Source organism: Cuculus canorus, chromosome 1, assembly GCF_017976375.1.
Source record: "Cuculus canorus isolate bCucCan1 chromosome 1, bCucCan1.pri, whole genome shotgun sequence".
In the NCBI taxonomy this organism is placed as follows: Eukaryota; Metazoa; Chordata; class Aves; order Cuculiformes; family Cuculidae; genus Cuculus; species Cuculus canorus.
This window is the reverse complement of record NC_071401.1, coordinates 145,523,591-145,549,592: the sequence shown is the minus strand read 5'-3', so window position 1 is coordinate 145,549,592 and position 26,002 is coordinate 145,523,591. Positions and strand designations below refer to the sequence as shown.

The following is a 26,002-nucleotide window of genomic DNA, read 5'->3' as shown; positions in this document are numbered from 1 at the left end:
GGACAGTGGTGAAGGGAAAGAACAACAGACTTCACAAAAACAGTGTTAACTCCACAGGAAGAGGGAGAGAAGGCTAATCACAGTTCCTCTTCTCATTGTAAATTTTGCCTCTTCTTTCAGTTCTTTGGGGCAATGAAACCTTTCTCTGCTCTCTGTGCGAGTGCTGTGACCTGATAAGCCTTCTAAATTGTAACACAATGCTGATGAAAAGAAAAGATAAGTGGAGTGAAAAGCAGCGTGATAACTTGCAGGTAAAAACACTGCCACAGGCTTTTCTTTTGAAATCAAGTTTATGGCTATTATTGTAACTAACTCATTGTAGTGATAAATAGCTGTAAACTATTTTCAATCCCTTATCATGATTTTTTTTTTTTATCAGCAGATTTCAATGCACTTCATGATAAAGTCAGTATGAATGGCATCATTTTGCAAATGGGGAAACTGAGGCATAGAGAAGTAAGGACTTTGATTCAAGGTCACTCATCTCTCTGATAGTACCACAATAAGTACAATCCGGGAATCCGGAGACCAAAGCCAACACTTCCTGCGACATTATCTTGTTTAAAGCGCATGTGTGTGTGTGTGTGTGTGTGTTTATACATGTAGATGCACAAATTCACACACACGTGTGCTAGAAGATATTATAGAAACATTTGGAAGTATAGTCCCATACTATTCCATACTATTAATCACCTTGTCAGGAAGTCATTGAGCACAACTTAGCAAAGAAAATTCGGGATAATCTTGTCTCTAATCACTTTCACCTTTGTAATCCGTTAGAAAAAACAAACATCTTTGTTGTGCCTTCCATCTCATTTTTTTTTCAAGGGACCTTACTGATCTGACATCTATTGATCTGAGCTTCTCTTCCAAATTGCTAATTTGTTTATATGCTCCTAAATGCCTCTAACTGGGTTTCTGCCAGGATTCTTGTAGAATCTGAAATAGGCTTTGTTTTTGATAAACAAACACGCAACTTATATAGTTTTTTGTAATAATATTTGTTTACTGCTCATCATGTTTTTACAAAATACTTTAATGTTACTAAATGAGAGCACCATCCTGTGGGTACAATGGCTACCTTTGTAAATGCTGTAGCTTATCCTTTCAGTGAACCCACTTAAGTAAGCTGAAGTTAGCCTGCCTAGAATTGCCCCAAGGGAACAATGTTATTTATTTTTTTATTCTTTAAAAGGTTCATTTCCATTATCACAGAACCTGAAGATTATTGGCTATTATATTGGCTGTTATAAAGAAATAATAATTTAGTAAGTATTGAGTGCAAGCCACTGAGTTGCTTTTTTTTTTTTCTCTTCAAGACAATTACATCTGTTCCAGTCATATAGGAATATTTCTAGGTATGAAATGGTGGGTGGGAAAGTAGGGAAGATGATACAATGGGAACAAGTGTTTTGTGCCAGCATTGTAAACTTGCTTCTTGTTTTAGAGAGTAACAAATCAGATTTATTTTCTTTTTCCTGTTATAAGTACTTAATTTGTTATGGTGCTGTTCCAATCCTCTTTTATTTCAAGAGGCAGAACTGATTAGAAATTTGCTAGCAGTACTCCACTGAAATCACTTTTTTATCCACTTCCTTTGGATAGTTGTTAATGGTTTCATTAAAAATGGCAGTATACTGATTCCATATTACTGGAGGAGTCAGTCACAACATAACTTTTCAGGAACTTCTTTCTTTCTGGAGAGATCACTGTTAATCTTCAAGGGAATTTTCTAGATGACATGTTAGAAAAAGGTACACTGAAATTAGATGCCCGGAAGATGAATTTAATCCTAACATCTTGTGGAGATATTGCAAAGTCAGATCATTAGAAACTCTCATCTCTAAAGCCACCATTGGGCTATCAGAGACAGATCAAGAACTTTCAGCCAAGTAAAGTCTGTAGGTTCCTGGGAGTGGAGGTGTCAGAGGTGACACTCTTCCTTTTGTAGCAGACAACTAAATGAGTGTGTGGTAGGATATGGATGGAGGCCTGGCAGTAAAACGCTGAGCCCACTTCAAACCACTCAGTTTGCCCTCCTTGGCATCCTGTTTTCCTTAGAGATCTACTACATCCTAACTCAGTTCACTGTAGTTTGCCTGTCTGTACTCTCAAGACACAAACAACCTCTTCATCTCCATTCTGAAACTGGAACTTTTGCATACTTGCTGTCTGTTTGTCTGCAGTCCCTATCAATGGCCTTATTACCACCTAGTGGCCAACATGATAGAATTTGCATCTATTCAAGTGTCATGATTTTAACTCAGAAAACCCAGGAGAAAAAATCTAGCTTCAAAGGGAGATATGAGTGTATTGCGAACAACTTAAATGGACTAGTGTTTCAGCTCTCAGCCATGCCATCTTTGGATCTGATTGATCATGTCTGTGTTTTATCTCTTTGTAACTCACTGTATCGTTACTCTCTGGCCAACTTGTTAGCCATATAAGTGAAATTCTCCTCTTAATAGGAGAGCAACAATCTAGTCGAGAAAGCACTTGAGCAGCTAAACTACCAAGAAACAGAAGTGTTCTCTTTTGTGTAAAGGAAGAGCTGCACTTCTGGGAACTGGAGAAGAACAAAGTCTCTGTGCAGAACCTGGGCACAGTGGGAAAGATACACGTTTCTATATCCTACAGCACCGGCTTTGTGAAATTAAATCACATAATGCAAGTTGATATATAAGAGATATGTATAGTATTTATGAAATGATATTTATAAAATTAGTTAAATACTTTTTCCCTCACTGTAGTGTTGTAATTACTGATTATGAACTAGAAAATTAATTTTGTAACTCTCTCAGCATGAAGAAAAATGTGAAAGTGGGGATGCATCCATGAAGCTTCTTTTCTTTTGCTGGTAACTCAGAATGCAAAGGATATCTCAGGCTCAGAAAAAACAGAGAGGATAACTTCTGATGTACACAGTAATATATATGTTTATCAAGCCATTGGATGTGGCAGACAGGTTTTCCCAGATTCTGCTATGGTCAAAATTCATCTAGACGATGCTTCATTTGTTCCTATGAATAATCTCAGTCTTTACTGAGGCTCCTGCATGTCCAATTGGCTGCACATGTGTTTTGTCTCCTGCCAGTAATGGTTCATCTATACAGCATGCACTGCTAGCAAGTGGATAAAAACAACCAGAGTCAAGAGCCTTGACCACAGAAGAGTTCTCTTTATTACAGCAAACTGGCTGAAGCCCCCAACAATTTCATTCATTACAAGTCTCGCTACAGTGGGCAGACCTTAATTTTGTTCTATCAGCCTTTGTTGATCCACTCAGAACAGGAGCTGTGGAGTAGTAGGTATCCTACACCTTTCATTTAGAGTTGTTTTTCTTTCATGTTTTTCCTCTAGTCTTTCTCTTAAGACAATGTTAAAAGGCACATTTCAATCAATGGGACTGATGTTGTCAAGCTTATGCACTGAATTCCCGTGAGGAGGGGGAAAAACAACAAAGCTGTGGAAACCAAAACTCTCTGCTCCAATTATGTTAATGAGGAACGTGTCTGGAAGATGGGAGTAAAGGGCTGAGTAGAATTAATGGAGAAGAAAAAAACAATTTAATTATTAATAATTGAGTCAAGGCGTCTGACATCTTGCACTCTAGGGGCCTTACTGCCAATAAAAACATACCACCATATAATATTAAAGAAACTATATAGCAGGATTTCCTCTATCATAGGAGGCAGAAAATGTGTTAAAATATGCTTCAGAATTATACAGTCATAGACAATAGGGCTGAAAGGGAACTTAGTTAATTATCAGGATAGTGTTGACACCTCATAACTCAAATATTCTTGGTAGACATCTGGAAACCCTCAAGCAGTGGACATCCCACAGCTTCTTTGGACTATCTATTCACTGTCTCTTCTGAGAAAGCACACTGTTTTACCTGAAGTCCTGTCCTGGTCTGCAAAAAACCAGCCTTTTACAGTGCAGCTGGAAGCTAGTCTAGACCACTGGAGTTAGTCCTGTCAGTGCCTCTCTTTCCTTTATATGTAGTATTAACCTAGTCCTATATGCCTACTGACAGCTGTTACTAAGCAAGTTCTAAAGAATAAGATATTTTCTCAGATTTTTTTCTCAGCTAGGTCTAGATTCTGCTCATTCACAAGTGTGGGTGGAAAAAGGAGGAACAGAAAATGAAGTTAAGAGAAGAGTAAATACAAAACAACACCTGTAAGATTTTAGTGTGGCCTTGTATTGGCTTCATAAGTTCTGCCAATTTCCTCTGAGTTGCATGGCAGCACTAATGAGAAGTGATAGCAAGTGGCATGAGGGTAAATATAGCTGATCAAGTGTGATAGGCCATGAAGCTTTCATGCACTGTTAGTCATACATTTAGTTAAATGCCTGTTTTCTCCTCCTTCTCAGCAGTTGCCACCATATGCTTTTACCACCAAGAGGACAGGACAGCGCACACTTCATACTACAATGTTTCCTCCATTCATATGGTACCTGGAGGTTTGTAGCTGTGTGCTACACAAATCCAGACAATCTCATTTTGATTCTTAGCTTCACATCATCCTTATTGAAATTGAATGTCTAACAGCCTCTGCTATTCAAGTATGATTTTCACAAACAGTAGAATAACTTCTATAACTGTGCTCCTGGCTTTTGAAAATCTACATTTTTTTTTATTTTTAGCATAAATTTACTTTCACTCAAAAAGACTTTATTATATTTTACTGCTGAATTAGGATAGTGATATGGTAGATTTTTAGCAAAAAAAAAAAAAAGCTTTTTTTGAATTTAAATATTGTAGGCTTTTCAGAGATCTGAACTCTTTTCATAATGTTGAGAGAATCTGTGGCTTTATGTAACTGAAAATTCAGCCACAACAGGTAAAGTAATTAAGAATTCCATTTCTGCATGGTGTGCAGCAGGAAACAAGAGACTCCAACCAGTTTGTTTGCTTGACTGAGTAGATAGTCTTAAAAAAATGACATTGACATCTATGAGCACAGAATCGCATCCAGATCCAGTGCCCTTCCAAATGCAATCTCTGCTCAGCAAACATGCCCTGTGCTGGAGACCCATCTCATATCAAAATCGTCAGGCCAGTCAGAGTACATCCCTAGCATCATGATAAGGACTTTGTTTTGTTCTCTTTGTTTGCGCAAAATTTCCATAAGAGCAGAATTGGTCTGGTTGAGAGTGTTTTCAGCTTTGCACAGTAGGTAGGTTTGCTAAGGGGTGGGGGTGGGGGGTTAAGCCTGCTGTGTGCGCTGCCCTATGGGAGATGAAAGCAATGGTTTTGGCTGTGCCCTCCTGGACCAGCTTCTCACCTCCTCTCACTTCTTACAGGCCAGCTGCAGTCAGCTTTATTAGCCAGCAAGGTTTATTACCCAGGATGGTGATGCTAACACTGGGTAAATAAGGCAATAATAGGTAGGATCAGCGGGCTAAGCGATTGAGAATGCCTCTCCTCCCTTTAAAGAGCATCCACAGCTCTCACTTCATCCTCAATCTGCAGGAAAACATCTCCCCTCCTGTTTCAATCTACTTTTAAACACACGGAATCTGTCAGGGGGAGTTTGGCCTTTTTAAGGCACAGAGAACAAGCAGATAACTGTCCATTCCCAAATCAATCTTTTTCTGTCAGAAGGTGCAGGATGCAATCTGAGGCAAACTAGGAGGATGCTTTTAGGCAGCAGGCTCACTGGGATAATCCATTTATCTATTTATCATGTTAGGCTTTGTTTATAAAGAAATATGCTGGCTATCTTTGTAAATATTTTAAATATTTCAGTTGGTCGTAGGCATGGGAAAGGGATCCAAACAGCAATTCCGAGTGTTTTCCTTGCTGTTTCTTCTGACATGTCAGTTCAAAGCGGTTGGTAACATAGTGACAGGCTGCAGCACTTCATTATCATCACAATCTGCTACCTTTCTAATATAGTATCTGACATTTCAGTCAGACAGAGAGCTTTGTCCTTAAGCTGGCAGGAACTTTATGACTTGCACTTGGGAATATCACCTTGCTGGGTATATGGACCGGGCAGGGCACATACTGTCTGTGTTTATCTAGATATATGAAGGCATGGCGTTCAGATGAAAGGCAAGAATATATAAAGACAAATGGAAAATTGCAAACAAGAGCCAAGCAATCCTTTGTAGTCTGGCAAAAACATTTTCTTGTAGCACAGTTTCCAGCAAGGGATCATGCAGGTATCTTATAAGAGAGGAGAAAATCCAGAGCTCACCTAGACTTTAGTAGCACAGCTGAGGTAGCCACTTACGGAGTTGCTTTCATTGTCCGTGCTATGAGATTGTAGGGGAGGTGCCAACACCAAAAGCCATAGGGTGATGTGGCTACAGGGACACAGGGCTGCGACTGCGCTAATGAGGCAGGAGGCAAGGCAGGAGTGTACACTTCGGATGGCAGTGCAGGGAAAAATAGCTTGGGAAATTCTGATTGAAAGGAAGTATCTTCATGCCTAAGTCCTTTTCTCGGCTGTGTTAGAGATTTTTTATTTCAGGCCTGTCATCTTTGCATGGCTTTGTGTGGCTCATATTTTCCATTCTGTTTTGCTCTGCATACTTGCCTGTATTGGGAACTAGGAATCAGAAAACTCAACTAAATGTCAAAAATGGGAAAATGTAATAGTATCTACTATTTACTTGAACTTCTGCATCTCAGGAACTCTAAGTATTACCAAAACTTTAATAAAACCAGATCTGGAATGTAGATGTTATTAATTTTCTGGATGGGTAAACTGAGGCACAAGCACTTATTGGCCATGTACAGGATTTCCTGCCTCGATCAGGTAGCAATGTGTCATCCAGGATGTCTGTGAAATTTGTGTATTAAGTGGAAAAGGCGCCATTCCATGTGCACAAAACTGTTAGGATTTGATGACACCAAGCTGAAAGGTGCAGTTGCCACACTGGAAGGACAGGACATCATCTAAAGGGACCTGGACAGATTGGAGAAGTGGGCCTGTGAGAACCTCATGAGGTTCAACAAACCCAAGTGCAAGGTCCTACACCTGGGTCGAGGCAATCCCTGCTTTCAGTACACGATGGGGGATGATGTGCTTGAGAGCAGCCCTGCAGAGAAGGACTTGGGGGTGCAGGTCGATGAGAAACTCAACATGAGCTGGCAATGTGTGCTCGCAGCCCAGAATGCCAACTGTATCCTGGGCTGCATCAAAAGAAGTGTGGCCTGCAGGGAGAGGGAGGTGATTCTGCCCCTCTATTCATCTCTTTTGAGAACTTGTCTGGAGTATTGTGCCCAGTTCTGTAATCCTCAACATAAGGATATTGAGCTGTTGAAACGGGTCCAGAGGAGGGCTACAAAGATGATCAGAGGGCTGAAGCACCTCCCATATGAGGACAGGCTGAGAGAGTTGGGGTTGTCAATGTGAAGAAGAGAAAGCTCTGAGAAGACCTTATAGCAACCTTCCAGTACCTGAAGGGGCTACAGGAAAGCTGGAGAGGGACTGTTTAGAAAGGCTTGTGGTGATAGAACAAGGGGGAACGAGTGTAAACTGTAGAGGGGCAGATTTAGACTGGACATTAGGAAGAATTTCTTCACCATGAGAGTGGTGAGACACTGGAACAGGTTGCCAAGGGAAGTTGTGGCTGCCCCATCCCTGGAGGTGTTCAAGGCCAGGTTGGATGGGGCCTTAGACAGCCTGATCTAGTGGCATGTCCATGCTCATGGCAGAGGGATTGGAACTAGATGATTTTTAAGGTCCCTTCCAGCCCAAACTATTCTATGATTCTATGATTCTATGACTTTAAATAAGTAACCTAATTTCTAGATCAAGAAGGTCTGTATTTGTTGGATTTTACTTTCTCAGTTTAGCACCACTGTCAAGCCTGATGTTTTCTGTTACTGTCAGTTGAGATTTTGGTCTGGGTTACCAGCATGTCTGAGAAGTTGAGCCTTGCTTACACGAGATACTGATTAGCAGAAGAGCTGCCGTGCTTACTCCAGAAGCAGCTACACATGAATAATGTGTGAAATTCTTATTGTTTGTGATGCCCTCTATGTTATCCAGCTTGAAAGGCTAGGTAGTCTTTCGTTAATATTTCAGCAAAAATTGTATCTTGAAAGTAACAAATCTTTGATCAAAGTCACCTTATTTGATCTAAGCTGACTTAGCAGACAGAAGTAGAATAAGGGGATGATTTTTAGTACTCTCTCATTTATCTTGGCTGGAATAATTTTCCTTAATAATTCATGTACTACAAGATCCATAATCTTCCTTTTATTGAGGCTAGGCTATTTGCTTTAATACTAGATTTAAAATGCTGTATAGGGTAACTCTAGGGGTTCTGTGAAATGATTTGTCCACAACATTTTTCTCCTTTATATTTCACTTAAACCACTGGTTGGTTTTGAGAATAACAGCCTGTAGTTTTTAATTTATACTGACACATGACGTTTATAGCAGCAAAAACGGAAAGGTGAGATCTGTCTTTTTTTATCAAGGAGAAGCAAGCATTTAAAATATTTGTGCAGTATTTTAGTCCAGTGATTTAGGGGAAACTTTTCAGAAGTTGCTCAGTAATTTAGGAACATTTGTCTTAATTTTTAAAAACTCCGAGGCCCGTGAGAACATAATTTTCATTGCAAGTCAGTGGGACTTGGAATCCTAAGTCATTAAGGGTTTTTTTGTAAAATGATTATTAAATTCTCTGGAGCCTGTTTTTCCTTCTAAAACTCTCAGTTGAAATACAGGGATTTTTAAACAGGGGTTTAAACTGTTTAAACTATTTAATATCAATACAAATTTTGCTCAGTCTTTTGAAGTACTGAGTGGGTATATATGGGAAATAAGTATGATTCTCTGTGGCACCAAAATACTCTGAATTTATTTGAGCTTTGACCACCTTTAAAATTAAGACCATGAAGTTGTTATTTGCTGTTTAAAAAGGTCTATCACATTCAGCAAAACTAACCTCTTTGCATGCGTCTCCTCTACTGCACATGACTGTTGTCTATCTTCAAATGAACTAATGCATGTAAGCAGCTTGTACACTGCATGGCATGCTGCACTGCCAGGTAGCTACTCCCACAGGAATTAGAGGGAAGTCTAGCTAAATCTTGGTACAATGCAGAGTTAGTGTCTATGTTTGCCAGCGCCATTGAGAACTCACATAAATGCTTCAAAAAAAGCCCAGAATAGTGAGGCAGAGAGCCAATCCCCTTCTTCATCCAGTTTCATTTCTGGGACAGAGGACATAAAAAGTTGGGTTACAGAGGCAGGATGCCTAGCTAAGGAATCAAATGTCTTTTCAAATTCTAAACAAAGGGCTTTGTGATGAGATGATATATCACCAAGAAAACCTGTGTTGTAGGCCAACAAGATGTCCAGTTACCACTTTAAAGAAACACAATTTAGGCAATGGCTGTGGTAATGGGTTCACCTTGTTCACTGTCCTTTGGAAATACCTAGCGTTGCAGGTATGTAGATGTTTGTGTTGCCAGCATTCTTACTATCAGTGTAGTACACGAAAACTTATGATATAGGCCAAAGCTAAGCATGGTTGTGAAGGTTAAGACTTGCTTTTAACCATAGCACGAGAATTTTACTGGCTTAAGAAACAGGAAGTTTTGTCACATCTCTGACCTCATGCTGATTTGGTTGCTAAGCAGGGTCATCATGTATCACATGGTAAAGACCTAACTTGCTCACTGGGTTTTACTATTTGACTATGAGTGAAGAAGTAACAAGATACTCAAGAGAGGCAGCTGACTGTGTATTAATTGTTCCAACACACCTCTTTCTCAGTGGAGAGCTAGCAAGCACCAATAGGCAGCACTTGTAGTCAAGAAGGGCGTCACACAGTGGGAATGTATTTGGGAATCTTTCTCATATTGTTTACAGATGTGCTGAACATGCTTCTTATAGTGACTGGAAGTCACTTTTGCATTGCTGGGATAATAGAGCTAGCAGACAGTTAGGAAACATGCAGGAGGTATTAGATGGCAGGCAAGAGCCATTGAATTACAGTTCACAGTCACTGAAGCTGCAAGACAGCTTGAATCTGCTGTGCATAGCAGGTTCTTAGCGTTTGGTACACTGCATAACAGAAGTTGGTTGACAAATATCATCAAAGGATATGAAACAAACAGTGTTGAGGAAGCTAAGTAGCTTCAGTGCTAAGTCTGTTTTCTACAATTTGCATTTTGTTGTGAAGTGAAATGTGTTCTTCACTGTTATAGCACTGAACTGTGCAATACTTTACGAAGACTACTCTAGAATTTGCATCTTTGTATAAACTGGAAGGGGGCAGATTTAGGCTAAACATAAGAAAGAATTTCTTCACGATGAAAGTGGTGAGACACTGGAACAGGGAAGCTGTGGCTGCCCCATCCCTGGAGGTGTTCAAGGCCAGGTTGAATGGGGCCTTGGGCAGCCTGATCTAGTGGGAGGTGTCCCTGCCCATGACAGGGGAGTTGAAGCTGAATGATCTTTAAGGTCCCTTCCAACCCAAACTATTCTATGATTCTGTGATTCTAGAATTCTAGGATCTCATTTTGTAACAGCTGTTTCCCTGACAAGAAGTGCTTGCTGAGGCAGTCTGGATCTAAAAATAGTGCTGATCCTAATGGAGGAAAAGAATGGAATCTGAATGAAGCATTTGTTTCAATGCATTATGTTGATGTCTCAAATAAAGAGAGGTTTCTGACAGTTCTCCTTCCCCTGCCATCCTGTAAAAGAGTACTTCAATTTTATTAACAGTGACTGAAATTAAGAAACAATCATCTACATTTTTTCTGAGACGGCAGTTTCTCTTTCCAAAGTCCTTATGATGAATCACCATTCTCTCTTCCTCTCCCAAACCAATTTGTTCATAGTTGTTACCTATGAAAACCAACACATTTGAAGATTTCAAGATTTGAAGATTTTGGAACTAGATGATCCTTAAGTTCCCTACCAACCCAAACTATTCTATGATTCTGTGATTTCAATTTTCAACTTCCAAGCCAGATCTTTAAAGCAGGGAGATAAAACAATGAGGACAAGCTCAAAATATCTCCTGAGTGTTGTGGGGTTTTTTTTGTTGTTGTTGTTTTTGGTATTTTTTAAAATAAGAGCTAAAAAATAGAATAGGCCAATGGTCTATGGAACTCTAAAACTTTGCAAAAAGAACCAGAAGTTTCCAATCAGGAAGCTGCCTAATTGTGAAACTTTATAAGGCTTCATAAGAAAAGAACATATGCCTAACTTCAAGTACCTATAATTTGTATTCTATAGGGAAAAAGAAAAGACCTGTGCATCTCATAATTTGTTCTCTGCGAAAATACAGTGTGTCGCTTAAAGGAAAGGAAACTGCTATAGGTCATTTCTGATACTTTGATGGATCTGCCATTTGTCCACAGCACAGCGCTGAGCAAGGAACTTGATCTCCTTGCAGGCGAGTTTGTGTAACTACTTAAAAGATGTAATGAAATCTATCTCACAAGGTTTTTTTAAGTCCTGTTTTTTATAAGATACCAGGACAGAACCAATGACTAGAGGGATTTCACAGTATAATTAGTGTCGTAGGAGTACTAGAGGTTTTAATGCTTAGGTAATACTTCAGCAATTAACTCTGTAGGGTGTTTCAGTATGCCAAAATCCCCACATTTCAGTCTATCAAACATTGAGCAGTCACAGTCTATGGAAGCACTTAAAACAGATAAAGAAAAGATAAAGACAAAACCTGCGAACTCCCTCGTTTAGTTCTTCAAGCTATGTAGTGAGCAGTAAACAAATGCCCTAGCACCCAAACTAGAAACAAGTGATCTATTTTTCCTCTGGACTATATAGCTGAGATATTTCTTAATTTGTTCCGCAAGGTTGATATCAGGAGTACTGGATATAAGGCAGACATTTTGATAGTGTGTCTGAATTAACTTGCTGTGGAAAAAAGACGACATTTTAAAAGTTTTCTATTATGCATAAGTGCAATTGCATTCTACTGCAACATATTCATCATTGCTTCTAATTACTGGCCTAGGTAAAGGCAATGGATAAACTGAATACTCTCCTTCTGGGGTAAATTGAAGGAATAATTAAACATTTGTATAGCCAGAGATAGATGGAACCTCACTCAAACGGGAGGCACTGAGCAGTTCTACCACACGACTCAAGAGAGCACATGCCAGAGCAGCTGTCGCTAATGGGTCCAGGGAGCTCAAACTCTTTCAGCTCCATGTAAATTTGCATTTGGTGGTTCAGCTGGTGCGGTGGAGGCCGCTGCCAGAAGTGCTGGGAAGCATAAGGCTGAGCAGAAGGGGAACAATATAGATGAGTGGGTTCTTGGGGGGCTGGCTGCCAGGACCGACACTGGGGTAAAAATGGATTGTGAAAGGTTGTGTGCAAATTAGTGTGTGGCACAAATGAGAGCAGCAAGTGTTAGCAACACTTTGAGAAAAAGCCAAGAGTCCTTTTTCATTTTGCATTTTTCTTTCTAAACAAGGACATTTTTTCCTGCTTGTTTTCTGGAAAATTTTACTTAAGGGGTGTTATAGAAGGCCAGCAATAAGCTTCAGTTTAACCAGCTTCTCTTCTGTCAGTACTTGCTTCTCTAAGTTTTAGAGTTTTGCCACTGTGTCTTGCTATAAGAATTTTTTGTCCTTCCTCGGAAGATTTATTTAAAAAAACCCTTTCATTGGATAGAGATTATGCCCATGTTTAAATGAGTAATAGGGAAATTGAATATTTATAATTGTTTTTCCTTTGCAGTTTAGGAACTTAGTGACAAATAAAGTCTTCTAGATAAGATGAAGCATGTTCCAATATATTCACAACACTGAAGAATAAACACAGGACTGTAATGCAAATGTTTGCTTTTCTAAAGTACAAAATTTGTACTGACTTCAAATTCAGATTGTCTTTAAAATTCAGACCATCTCTTAACATGTTACTACAAAGGGTCTAAGACTGGTTTTCAAATGAAATTAGTATATGGAGTGAGCATGATATTTGAATCACCGTTGAAACTTGTACTGTTTGCTCTGACAGCTCTCACTGAGAGGGCTAAGGGCAGAGAATTTCTGTTGGTCTTCAGTGAGAGAAAAAGTTATATACTGGAAACCTGTAGCATAATAAATAAATAAATATGCCTTAACTCTTTTTCAGGAAGTTATCTCATGCATGTGGTTTTGTCTGATGCTCCAAAATACTGGAAGATGAATGAAACCAAAAATCCAGTCCCTGTTACTGAATGTCGTAGGCTTCCTTTGTATACACGGAGCTTTTTTATTTACCCTTTCTTACATGTACGTATTATTTTATTGCAATGTCAGTTAGTATTTTATGCTAAAGTTCAGGTTCTGCAAAAATAAACCCATTTCAGTGTTTGTTTGATTCTATTCTATTAGAACAATAATTTAAGTACTCATGTTATTTAACAGTCATCTAATCTTGTAACACCTCTTGTGCTTATTCCCGTCAGAGATCTAACTGTTCCTCTCCACAAAGATGCAAATCTAATTTTTCTTGCATTTTATTAAGAATTTTACAACCCCGATGTCATCTGGATCACCTTTAGTACTTCTTATGCATAAGGCTGCTGAAAGGACCTTTTTTAATGAAGTTCTCTTTTTTTTTTTTTCCCATTTTTTTTCTTATTTTTCTCTCCTTCAGGGTCAACAGTGAATAATGGTATTTAATGTCATTGTACTGCTAATACCAAAGTAGCAGTTTTACGTATTCAGAACTAGTGGAGTCCTGGCATCTAACAGTTCATGGATGACTGGATGGTAGGAAATGCTTTGTGGGGGTGGTTAAAGCAATGGAAATAGAACAACTGGCAGTGTAAAGGTAAACCTTTGTGGCAGAGGTCATAAACGGAGACAGTAGAAGTAAAGATATGTCATGTAGGTGCATGCCCACATACCTAAGAGTTAAGCCACTGAGGAACATTGAAACAATCAGCAAGTGGATAAGGCTGCTAAAGTGTTCCTAACAGATTTATATCAGCAACATAAAGGTGAGTTATTTTAAGCTTAATGGGCTTATGACACTTCAAGTCATCAGAGAAGGGATGCAACACACAAATGGGCGTGTGACCAAGAGGTGGCTTTAACAATAGGCACTATTTTGTGGGTTATCTACAGTTGTTAAACATGCACCACATTAAAGCAAGCTAAAAGGGTAAAGCCTTTGTGGCATGGGGGATGATGGCTGAAATATAAATATGGGGAGGCCTGGCAAATTGACTAGATCACACTTCCTAGAACCTGCCAGGGTAAGTATGGTGTACTTATAATCTTGGAAACAACCACCAGATGGCTGAAAACATGCTCAGTATCCCATGCTACTGCCTGTAACACTGTCCTAGGCCTTGAAAAGCAAGTTTTATGGAGGCATGATACTCCAGAAAGAACTGAGTCAGACAATGGCACTCATGTCAAACCAATCTTATAAATGCCTGTGCAAAGAACATGGTATTGAATAGATATATCATATCCCCTATCATGCACCAGCCTCAGGGAAAATTTTTGCAATATAATGGACTATTAAAAACTACCCTGAAAGCAACGTGCGGGGGTGGTACATTTGAAAACTGGGATAAGCATTTGGCAGAAGCCACCTGGTCAGTTAATAGCAGTGGATCTACTATGAAGATGCAAGATCTCAGTGTGTATTAATACATTAACAAAAGAGCCAATATTAGACAAAATAAATAAACATAGAAAAGAGACGAAACCAGAATGCTTTAAACTAGTCACAGACTTTGCAACTTCATCAGGTAAAGTACCACTGGGTACAGTACCGTTGCTGAAATGAAATAATTGGATTCATATAGAAAAAAATTGTATGGCATTCCATACAGTGGCAACTATAAGATCAAGTTTCTTTGACTGCAAACTGAAAATACTCCAATGGGAACCTGATTCCAACAGGTTTCCTTCAAAAAGTCGGAATACATAAGCAGGTCCAGTCACCTGCAGTTCAGTTTGCAAAATGTTTTCAAATGGTCTTTTAAATAGGAGATTTATTATTTGAAAATGGATTTGTCGGATATTTTTGAAAGTGTAAGAGAGTAGTAATGTTATCAGAAGAAAGGCTGGTGATCTTTCTGAACTACCTGTCATCCTAACCGAACTTCTTGATCACTTGACATCTTGCTCAGGCCCAATGATATGGAATAAGGGGTGGAGATTGTACTGGGTTTTGCTGGGATAAAGTTAATTTTCTTTATAGCAGCTTATGTGGTGATGTGTTTTGGAATTGGAACCAAAACAGTGTTGATAACACAGGGATGTTCAGCCAGTGCTAAGCAGTGCTTAGTCAGCATCAATGCCTTCTCTGTTTCTCACACTGTCCTGCCAGGATGTGTGAAGGCTGGGGTTGGGCAGGAAACTGGATGGGACACAGCCTGGACCAATGACCCAAACTGACTAATGCCATATGACATTGTGTTCAGCAATAACGATGGGAGAAATAGAGAAGGGACATTTAGGTTACTGCATTTGTCTGCCGAAGTAATGATTATGCTTGGCAAGACCCTGCTTTTCTGGAAATTGCCCAACATCTGCTTGCCAATGAGAAGTAGTGATTAAATTATTTATTTTACTTTGCTTGCCTGTGCCACTTCACTTATTAAAATTTCTAAATCCCAATGCACGAATTTTCTCACTTTTGCTCTTCCTATTCTCTCCCTCATCACAGTGGTGGGAAGGTAATAAGTGAGTGGCTGTGTGGTGCTACCTGGGTTAAGCCAGCACAGGCTTCCTTTACTGCTGTAATTGGTTTCTAAGACAAAGCAGCAGTTTTATAAATGATACCCTTCCCTGGTCATATCCCATGAGGTATCCTGGGTAGCAGTTGTTCATCAGCTAGTAGAATATTTGATCATATTAACAGTGTGACCTGTCTTTTGCAGTGATTACCAAACAGCCATCAGTCTCTGCAGGTGGCATTTCCAGTCTTCATTGCAGATGGCTGTATCACCTAAGCAGGCAGCTTTGTATTGAGTGTTAGTCTCAGGAGGTGATCCATCAGCCTTGGAAAGATGGCTGTGACCTCATACACTGTGATTTGCATCAAGCCAAGAGAATGAGTAGGCAAGGAAGGCTGTTTGCATGCATGTGGTCTGCAAGTCCTGTTGAAAGAAGAATACGACCTGTGAATTTTTGAGAGGGCACATTTGAAGATATTTGTATAACTTGGAGGAAAAAATGCATGTTTGTTTTCCAGATTTGAAATGGGGAAAAAGCCAGTGCAGTAAAATAATTGTCAATAAGTGATCTAAAATGTCAAGTGCTTTGGTTTCTATCAGTTAAGACTGCTTACAAATGCAAGGAGAGTTAACTACAAAAATTTCTTTCTGAAATGTGATTAGTATAGTAGTTTCAAGAGCCTTACAGTGACAATTTATTTCAATTGCATAGCTGTGGTAGCAGAAGACAAAGCAGAAATGGCACTGTGCATAACCACAGACATCAAAACCTGTTGTTCTTAATGGATTTTCAGTCCTTATTGCTGTTACTATGAATACTGTATCAGTAATGGGTGTAAGGTGCAAAAGCCTACTTTGTGAAGCAGTCGAATCATCAACATAAGCTACTATACAGCTTCCCAAGATAAACCCAGAGTCCATATTCTTGAGCAAAGGCCTTCTATTCTCTTGGTCTGGATAACTACTGGCATTTGCCAAGACAGCTGCAGGGTTGTTGGGGATTCTTTTAAGAAACTTTTCCTTTTGGGGATGATCAAGATGGAATGTGTGATTGAAATGAAGGGGAAAGAGATCTACTGAAGGACAGAATTCCTATAACACCAAGAAATTCACTGGAAAGATGACAGATCTAGTTTCAAACTCCACAGAAATCTTGTATATTTATTCCTTGCTTGCTTGCTTGCATGTTTCTCATGGAAGATTTGTAAAGGTCTTGGATTTACCCTGGTGTGTTGTAGGCCATACTGTTGTGATCACCCAGAATTTCTTTGGTTAGGGTAACCATTTTCCACATACAACTAAATATAAACATATTTTATAAGTTGATTAAAGTGTTTATAATTTTATAGGATTATGAAGTGCTACACTGGCATTTTATTGGATATGGATTAAACAGTGCTGAAAGCTAAAAAAGAGTGTAACTTCATCCAGCCTTGGAGATGGAAGACAGAATTTGTTTCTCACTGGACCTTGGTGTCTGGTCTTGGTACTTATGGATGAGCATGGATAAGAAAGGTAAGAGAAATTAAACTGAAAGAGGAAGATTCAGCAATGAAAAGTAAACTGAAAGGACCATGATCGTATTGGACAGAGGTCACGTAGGGTCCAATGTAATAAGTCTGAGAAGTGGGGCGGAACCTTTTTTTGCCCCTATTAAGTCTGTTTCTTATGATGCATACAGTTCCCAGCTGAAGTAAGTTTGGTGATTACCACCACTTGAAGAAATCATACTTTCTTCAAAAATGTCATCCACAAAACATACCTTTCATCAAAAAAGCTAGAAAAATAGTAACAAATGTGACTGTCATTTTAACGGAGAGTTTTCCATGCTCTCTTTAAACATTCAGTTCTAATCCAGGAGTTTTAGAAGATGGCATTTTAGGCAAATGTCACACAGCAGCTCATATTTCATGCAGTATTTAATATCTCTACTGAAAGGCTAAACCTACAGTTCAAAACAAACTATATTTCCCAATGTGTTGCAGTGCTGGGAATGGTGTGGAGTTGTACTATTTCAAGGGTAACAGCTGCGTCCAGAGAAGATACTTTACCTTCAAATAAACTCTGTCTTCCAAACTTCTCAGCCTTTTCCTATGAAGAGATTTCTTCCAAGATGCCAGACTACTCCTTTCACCATACTGCCAGACAATGGTTGATGGCTCAGAGAAAAATAAGTATTTGTGTTCCCTCTATTGTCTGAATAAGGAATGCACCAAACAACAGAAAGCAGCACGTGACACATAGAATGGCAATGAGACAGGTCAGCAGTGTCCTTGATAAAAGCAGAAAAACTTGTAATACAAATTTTTCAAAATGCATCGAACCAGGGAGCCAACCAGAGAGTCAATAAAGATAGAAAATTTCCAGCTGTAAAAAAGGGGGGGGGGGGAAGGGGGAGGAATGAAAAAAAGATGTTGTTATGCCCAAGTTTTCACTGTGGAGAGGTTTAAAAAAAGTCTGTTTGACATGCAAGACTGAGAACCTCTTACAAAATGAAAGATGATAGAAGAGTTATTTGGAACAAGCTTTTACGATTAATAACAACTGCTAAAATTATTTATTAAAACATATATAACTTTTAAAGTAAGACTTTATATCAGAAGAAAGAGAATGTTAAGTCAATTTTAAGAGAGATATCAGAAAAATGTAACTTAGTAAATCTAATTTCTGCAGTACAAAAACTGGTAGATATTATAATAAAACAGCAATAGTTTCCTATGTATAAGAAAAAAAATTATAGGGAAAAGTGATATATTTGTCATGCATCACAGATCTGTAAGATCCTTTGGAGCAGTCAAAAAGCAAGATAAAAAAGGGCTCTGGCAAACACAACATTACTGGAATTCAATTCCATTATTGAATTTCTGAAAAGCTGTGCAAAGGTAAATAAATGGTTCACCATTGATATTTTCACTCAAAAATATTTTCTAGAGCTTGTGCTATTCCATGTATTCATGAATGATCTGAAATAAAGAGAAGTTAGTGACATGATAAAATTTGCTGCTGACACTAAATTGGTCATCATAATGAAAATTAAATCTGCCTGAAGTTTTGCAGGACAATATATGACACTGAGTTAGAGAGACATGAAATAAGAAATGAAATTCAGTGCTAACAAATGCTAGATAATATACATGCACAGAAAAAAACAAATACATGAATACCCATGTAAGGGCAAACTCAGGTGAATAAAACTGTGATCAAAAAGAATGCTTGAAAAATATCATTGTGCTATAATGTAAAATGTTAGCATTTCGTATATTGAATACTTAAGGTAGTTAATCAGACATAAAAAGGTGCAGAGGACAATACGTACGATGAAACATGAAAAGAAGCTAAATAGATTAAGAATATTCAGCTTCTGAAGAAACAGCTGAAGGAAGATACAACACTCAAAGCAGAAGAACTAGGAGTGCTCTGATCTCTCTCCAAACTTACTAGAGGAAGTTCTTATTCAAATGCTGCATTGGAAATTTTTGAACTTATTTCTCTAGAAAATCATGAGGAAAAGAAAGAATATCACATTCCAAAGTTAGACAAATTCATCTAAATCCTGTAACTTCTGATCTCCCCAAATAAGACAAATATACAGGGAGAACTACTCTCTCCTTGCTTAAATGTCATATTCTTCCAGCCACAGTCAGAGACAAAAAGCTCAGAGAAAAGAGCTGGATCTGGCTCTCATTCCTATCCCCACCTGTCCCTAATTCTTACTTGTCAGAACTGGTTTCTGAGGAAAATATAGAAATTTTGGGATAGGGGCTGTAATTCATGGCTGCTTCCCTGTGTCCCATGTGAGAAGTATGGGATAAATCTCAGACCGTTTCTGTTGGTCCATGACGATGCAAACGAAACCTTAATGAAAATCTGGTAAGATCTTTCTGAAAGCTGCAGACTTTTTGTTCACCACTTCAAGACACTGTGGAAATATGTCCTAAAAAAACCACGCAAAACCAATGCCCACCAAAGTTCTTTGCGATATTATAGCACTAAGAAAAATTTTCTTTTCCATGTTGTATTAGAGACACAGTGAGTCTTGGTGCGGGTAAGAAGTTTATCAATGCCAAGCACAGGGAATAGTGGAGGAATAAAAGTTTATTACTCAGTTAAACTACTCATTATTTATGAAAACAGTTCCCTCATTAAGAAACCAGAACACCTCTTCAAAAAAAATTTCTTCCAAGAAAATGCTTGTTTCACGGCCTAATACCTTTGTAGACTTACAAGGATAGTGAAGGCCTCCAATAATCTACCCCAAATCTCATTTCTCTTTGTCACCTTTGTGCCCTTAATCCTATCGTGCACCAGCTACTCATAATTAAACCTGTCAGTCAGGCAAATACCCTGACATGTTCTCAGTGAGAGAAAATGTAGCAGACATCGTGCTGAGGTGTTGCTAATGTGGGAAGCATGGGCGACAAGTTCAAGCGGTGTATTTGTGACAAGAAGTGGAAAAAAAGATGCCAAACTTTTAAGGGGACTGGCTAGGTAATTGAACTGACTGGAGCTACAAACTGTCTTTTATCTGAATTGGTGTCAATATCACCTTGCCATTGTTGGTGCTAGCTAAACCTGTTGCTAAGCATCTCAAGGACTGCGTTGGGCATAAAATTAAGTTTAAACATATGGGGGTAGGGGTGATGAGGATGGGACAGGCAAAAAAAGGTTTAAGAAAGCTTACCTTGCTACTTCCTGTGTCTTTTTTTTTCTGCACAGAAAGAGATGACAGCCTTCACATGTTCCATTTGGGCACCTTTTCATTAGTGTTAAATTTGCTTTCTAAAATCAGGCAGTAGCACCAGGAATGCTGTCATTCATTAGAGCAATTTTAAGACTCAGCTCATTCTCAAGTACCTTGCTGAATCAGGGCCAAAGCTCTCAACTCTTATCCTTGGCCTTTCAAAAATGTGTGGAATTTCACTGTTAGTTTGATAAACCAAACAGATCTCTCAGGGAAGTGTGTATTTCAGGACTTGAGCTTTCTCTTTTTCCCTTCAAAAAACCCAGACCAAACAACTGCATGCTGCAAATCTATATAGATTACCCTTTTTTCCTTCTAAACAGTTGAATAGATATTAAGACACAAGCTTTGTCTGTTCTGACTTATTACTTCATCTGACTCATTGGATTTCATCCAGTGATTTCTGGTTTGAACCTAATAGCCTGTAAACTAACTAAAACTTTTCTCCTGAGTAGACATGGAGTCAAGGAAAACTGATTTTGAATTTATAGTGTATTTTTTTCAAAAAGTGTTTTTTCTCTGTACATCTCTTAAAAAAATCTAACAACAAAACATCTTAAAACAGTCTCAGGATAACACGCCGTCTGGAGAGAGAACTTTATACAAAATATATATCTGACAATAAGGAGTGATGTAGAATATTATATTAGTGAAAAAATGCACTCAGTTCTTGCTCCAAATACCCTAGAATAATTTCTAAGGGAATCAAAATTTTTATCTTATTCTGGATCTACTTTAAATCTCAAAGTTACATCATTATGTTTTATTTGCAAGTGATATGAGAATGCTGTTGTGTTAGTATGTGTAGCTTCATGAAACTGACAGTTTAAACTGCATTTCTAGGCATGCAAAGGAAAGCTTTCTCAAGTAATTCACTAGAGTTATTTTTGTGGCACAATAGAAAGATGCAAACAAGGGAATGGAACTCAGATGGAGTTCTCTATTCATTTCTGAAACAATCCTACTTCAGAAATGTTTGTGCTGAAGTACGTAAGCCCTACGGTGCTGGAGTCATGCAAAAAGGGCAGTCTTTGTAGAACTAAATTGTTCTTTAACATTGAAAAGCACATTGCAGCAGTTGGGAACTACACAAAGATTGTGCAAAGCTCTTCTGTTTCTGGGATGCTGTCTGTGAAGTTAGGTTACCCTAACTGCTAACAGACGTAATGCACTGAACGTACTTCTGGGCATCAACTGAGTATAAATAGAGTCCCTTGAATCTAGTCACCCCCTATACACAGGCAGGTGAGGTAGTGAAAAATGGGGGATGCTGTGCTCTCTCCATACTGGTATGGACTTCTGAATTAGATGATTCTCCCATGCAATCTCTGACCATTTCTGGAACTGTATTTTATCCATTGTGTGTTCTAAGTAATCAGATCAGCCTGTATCCACCCTTTAGCATGGCTTTTGCTGTGAGTTTAGTGAAATCACACTAGAGTTAAACTGCTAGGTATCTTTTTATCACAGAGTTCACAAAGATGCCTTTGCTCTTCTGGCCAGCTCAAACAGATACAAGGGTTTTATGAGAGTTTGAAGACAGAATTTGAAAAGGTCCGAGACATGGAGGGGACATGAAAGAGGAAACACGAGGTGCTGAGGTGAGGTGTGAAATCTGTTATCAGAGGTGGGGATGTTTCAACGATGCCTTGAGTGTCAGAGGTATTAAAATCAAAGTTGGAAGTATATTGTTTACAGTGTGGAAGCCCGAACACGGGAGAGCACAGAGTATTTCAAACTGTTTAAAGGAAGCCTGTACGATGTCAGCTGTTTCTTTGTCTAGGCTCTAGAGGAATCTTAGCAAAGGTCTCTGTTTCATGCCGGAAATGTTAAGAAACTTGTCCTGATGGCTCAGCTCTACAGGAGAGCAATCTTTGTTAGTGTAGCTCTCAGTATTGTGCAGATGCTTCCTGCTAGTCTAGCTAGATATGTCAGACCACATAATGATCTGAGAACAGTATAGCAGAAGACAGGTTTTCTCTCATCTGACTTTTCAATGGAGGCATTATTACATTTTAACATTTCCATTCATATTACAAAATTCAGGTAGTATACAATATTCAAAACAAGTAGTATACAATTTTATCACAAAGAACAACCTCTCCACCATATTTTCTTTTACAGTAACAAGAGACACACAATATGCTTTACATTTTATATCTGAAGCAGCATTTTCTACTGTCTTCCACAACTCAGCCTAAGAACGTTCAAAGTTTCATCCAAAGAAGACTACAGTTTTCTTTCTCCCACCTCTGCCTCACTCTGCAATACTTCTCCCTTCCGAGAAACAAATAAACAAATAAATGCATGCTTTTATAATGAAAATATTCTGGATGTAAATAAAGTCCTCAGAGTTTAGTTGCTATCTTTCTGAAGGGCTTCTGATGGATGAATGATATTTGGCTTGATTGCTCTTATAGTGCTTTTAAGTACATAAAGATAGAAATTATGCTGAAAATAACTTTATTTTCTTTTAAATTTTGTAGGCTTTTCAAAGGTAACCAGGAAGGATGGTTAACTTGCATATTCCCCTCACTGGTTGGAAGACCACATTTGTAGGTATCACTTCATTTCACAAATAGCATGTAAAGCTCTTTTGTTATCGACATGCTGTCTGTGAGATTAGGTTACCCTGACTGCTAAAAAATCTATTCTCATATTCTCATGTACCCACTTCTCCATAGAGCAGACACTTCTTTTTTGACTCTTTGTTCCTATTGGTGAACTCTAGATCGAGTTTGAGAGTTTTAGACCCAGATAAGGACAATAAAGAACAAGTCAGAAATGTAGAAGGATGCAAATACGGTGCAAGAGTTGACAAAAATTTTCTTTTTTGTCATACTGTAGGACATAATACAAAATAAAAGACTATAATGAAGTCTTTCAGTTGACAGCATTGATGGTTTATTTCTCTTGTTCGTTTCTATTGCCATCTAACCAGACAGGGGTTAGTACAGAAAACAGAAGCTGATAGTGATTTTCCAAATTTTGTTTACATGAATGGCTAAAGCCTACTCCATTGAAGAGAAAACAAATGGCAAGTTACAAAGTTATTTCCAATATCATTGTTTTAACTTTCCCTTCATTGGTTTGTACAGAGAGCTTTTACTGTGTGCTCAAGAGCTTCACACATCACTTAAGAGACCAAAGAAGGGATTCATTAGCTGATACGCACAACAAATTACGGTTACCAAACTCATAGTCTAAGCATTCATATACTCACAGCCCCTAATTAGAAGCCCTGTGAGTGTTTGCAGCCCATGCAGTGCTCAGATAGGGAGCAAAGGGTCAGCCTCCACTACTCTGTGGAAGAGGTCAACCCTCAATATTGCTATTTTGCTGTATTAGGACTCCCTGCTTATCTTTTAGGGTTTCATGCATCAAGTCTCCCTGTTGGTGTTTTTTGTCTTAGATCCTCAAGCTTCCATGAATTTGTGGTTTTACCTTCTTTATCTTGCATGACTCTATTCACCTCCTTATATCTCCTTCTCACAATAAAACAATTTCCTCTGCTATTTATCGCCAGGTTTTGTAGCCAGCCTGCATTTGAGCTAGGCTTTGGGCCACAGAGCGCTGCATCCCTTGGCAGAGGAATACAGGAAGAAGGTTACACTTGACAGTGTCTTTGTATTGTCTATGTTTATGTACATTTAAAAGAGATGAATAAAGTGGTTGATCCCATTCTGAGCTGTTGTTTCAAGGCACCTGTAGATGCAAGAAGGTGTTACATTGGTTTATATATGATTCAAATTACCAAACAGCTAGAGTCCTGCTTCCTCATCTGATTCAATTTTGTCTGTAGCTTTGGAGCACAAGTTTTCCATTGAAACAGTGGGAGTAGAAGTGATAACTGTATGCACATCCTCATTTCCCTTTCATTGGCTCAGGGGTTAACTTCCTGCCCTATAGGGGATCTTGGTTAACTCAATTGTCAAGACAACTCTCAGCAGGACTGAGACCTTGTGTCAAAACCTGTGTTTGCCACAATGAATGCTTTAAAACAAAGCACAAACCCACCAGACAGTATGTGGTAGTTCAAGATTGTATCTGATGATGGAACATTTCCACGGAAAAAACCCTGAACCACAATTATTTGTTCTGTGGAAACCAAACTTTTTTTTTCTTCACACCAGTTGGTTCTATTCATCTATGTTTAATTATATTGAAATTATCTATGTGAATTAAAAGAGAAGCAAAATTAGAAAAACTAAGAGGGAGGAATGCTATACAGAAGAAAACATGTCATGGTCTTCCAAGCAGCTAAAAGGATTTGAAGATGCTGAATAGAGCAAAAAGGCACCCCATGTCATTAATTATGTCTACCAGTGATTTGGAACAGAGAGCATGCTTAATTCTGTGAGACTGCAATACTTGGCATGATATAGAAGTGTCACGCAGACAGAAATTAATATCACCATTTATAATATAAATGACAATATCTGTGTGACAGGCTTCATTACCAGATAATACCTATCTGGACTAAAAATTTAAATTTTACAACAATAGCAGCACATTAGTTCTCTTGACAATAGAGCTACACAGCTGTTAAAGTCTCTGCAAGGACATTTAAAATCTTCCAAAATGACATGTACCCTGTGTTCACAAATGCACTGGGCTGTAGAATTCACTGTTTATTATTTGTGATTGTGAGAATCTGTTTTTTCTCATTCAAACTGCTGCTGCTTTTATTATATGTGGTTTCATTAGAAATCCACTTTGCTTCAAAAGTCTTGGGCTTTTTAAGCAATACACTGTCAGAGGCCTCACAAATGCTCTTAGATAGATACTGAACTAATATTGAGTTTACCTATTAAAGACAAGAACATCTAAGAAGCCACCGTCTTTGGTCACTTCAGACTCTCTTGAGAGTGCCTTGAGGGAGCTTTGTGATGCTGTGCCGACTGTTTCACACGCTAAGCCCATAAGCCATATTCTATTGGCTAAAGCTTTCCCAATTTGTGAGTGTATTTGGTCATATTAAGAAGAGTTTGAGAAGAGCTTGTGGAGAATTAGAAATTCTTATTCAGAATCTAGTAGCTGCTCATTGTTACTCTGTGCTTTGCTTTTTCTAATGTCAATTTCAATTATTTTCATTTCTGAAAAATCATCTCAGTAACACCTTGGGAGGAGGAATAACAGTATATAGAGTTGTTTGGAAGCTACTAGCTCAATAAATATAATTTCTGTCCAGCCCATGCATAATCCTAAAATTTTCTACTACTATGATGCCACTACTGGTATTCTAAGTATGGCTCAGTTTCATTTGAATTAGACCATTTGGGAATGGGAGATGACAGCAGCAGAGCCTTTAAGACACCAGTAAGTTAGCTGAGATCACTCCTTAGTCCATAATCCTCTTCTTTTCAATATAGTAAGCCAATGCTATTATTTGCACATCTCCAAAGACTGATTTATTTGGGTTAGAACTGCAAAATTAATAGAAATATTGAATATTTGAGGGGTTTTTCTTTTTAATGAAATAAATTTGTATGAATTCTGAATACCATGTAAACCAGCCACTTCTACACATGTAAGACTGAAAATGTTGTGAATAGAATCACAGTTCTTTTTCTCCAGAGATTCTGTTTCACTAAACCTGATGATATCATATGCTATTTTAAA

General features: G+C 38.5%; 1 long non-coding RNA gene across 1 annotated transcript; it reads left to right on the top strand.

The window, feature by feature from the left end:
- The first annotated feature begins 5 nt into the window (after window positions 1-5).
- LOC128850993 (uncharacterized) lies at window positions 6-26,002 on the top strand. Its single transcript, XR_008448271.1, has 6 exons — window positions 6-251; window positions 13,092-13,231; window positions 13,599-13,714; window positions 16,989-17,154; window positions 22,867-22,935; window positions 23,907-26,002. It is a non-coding gene; the product is annotated as an uncharacterized LOC128850993 (long non-coding RNA).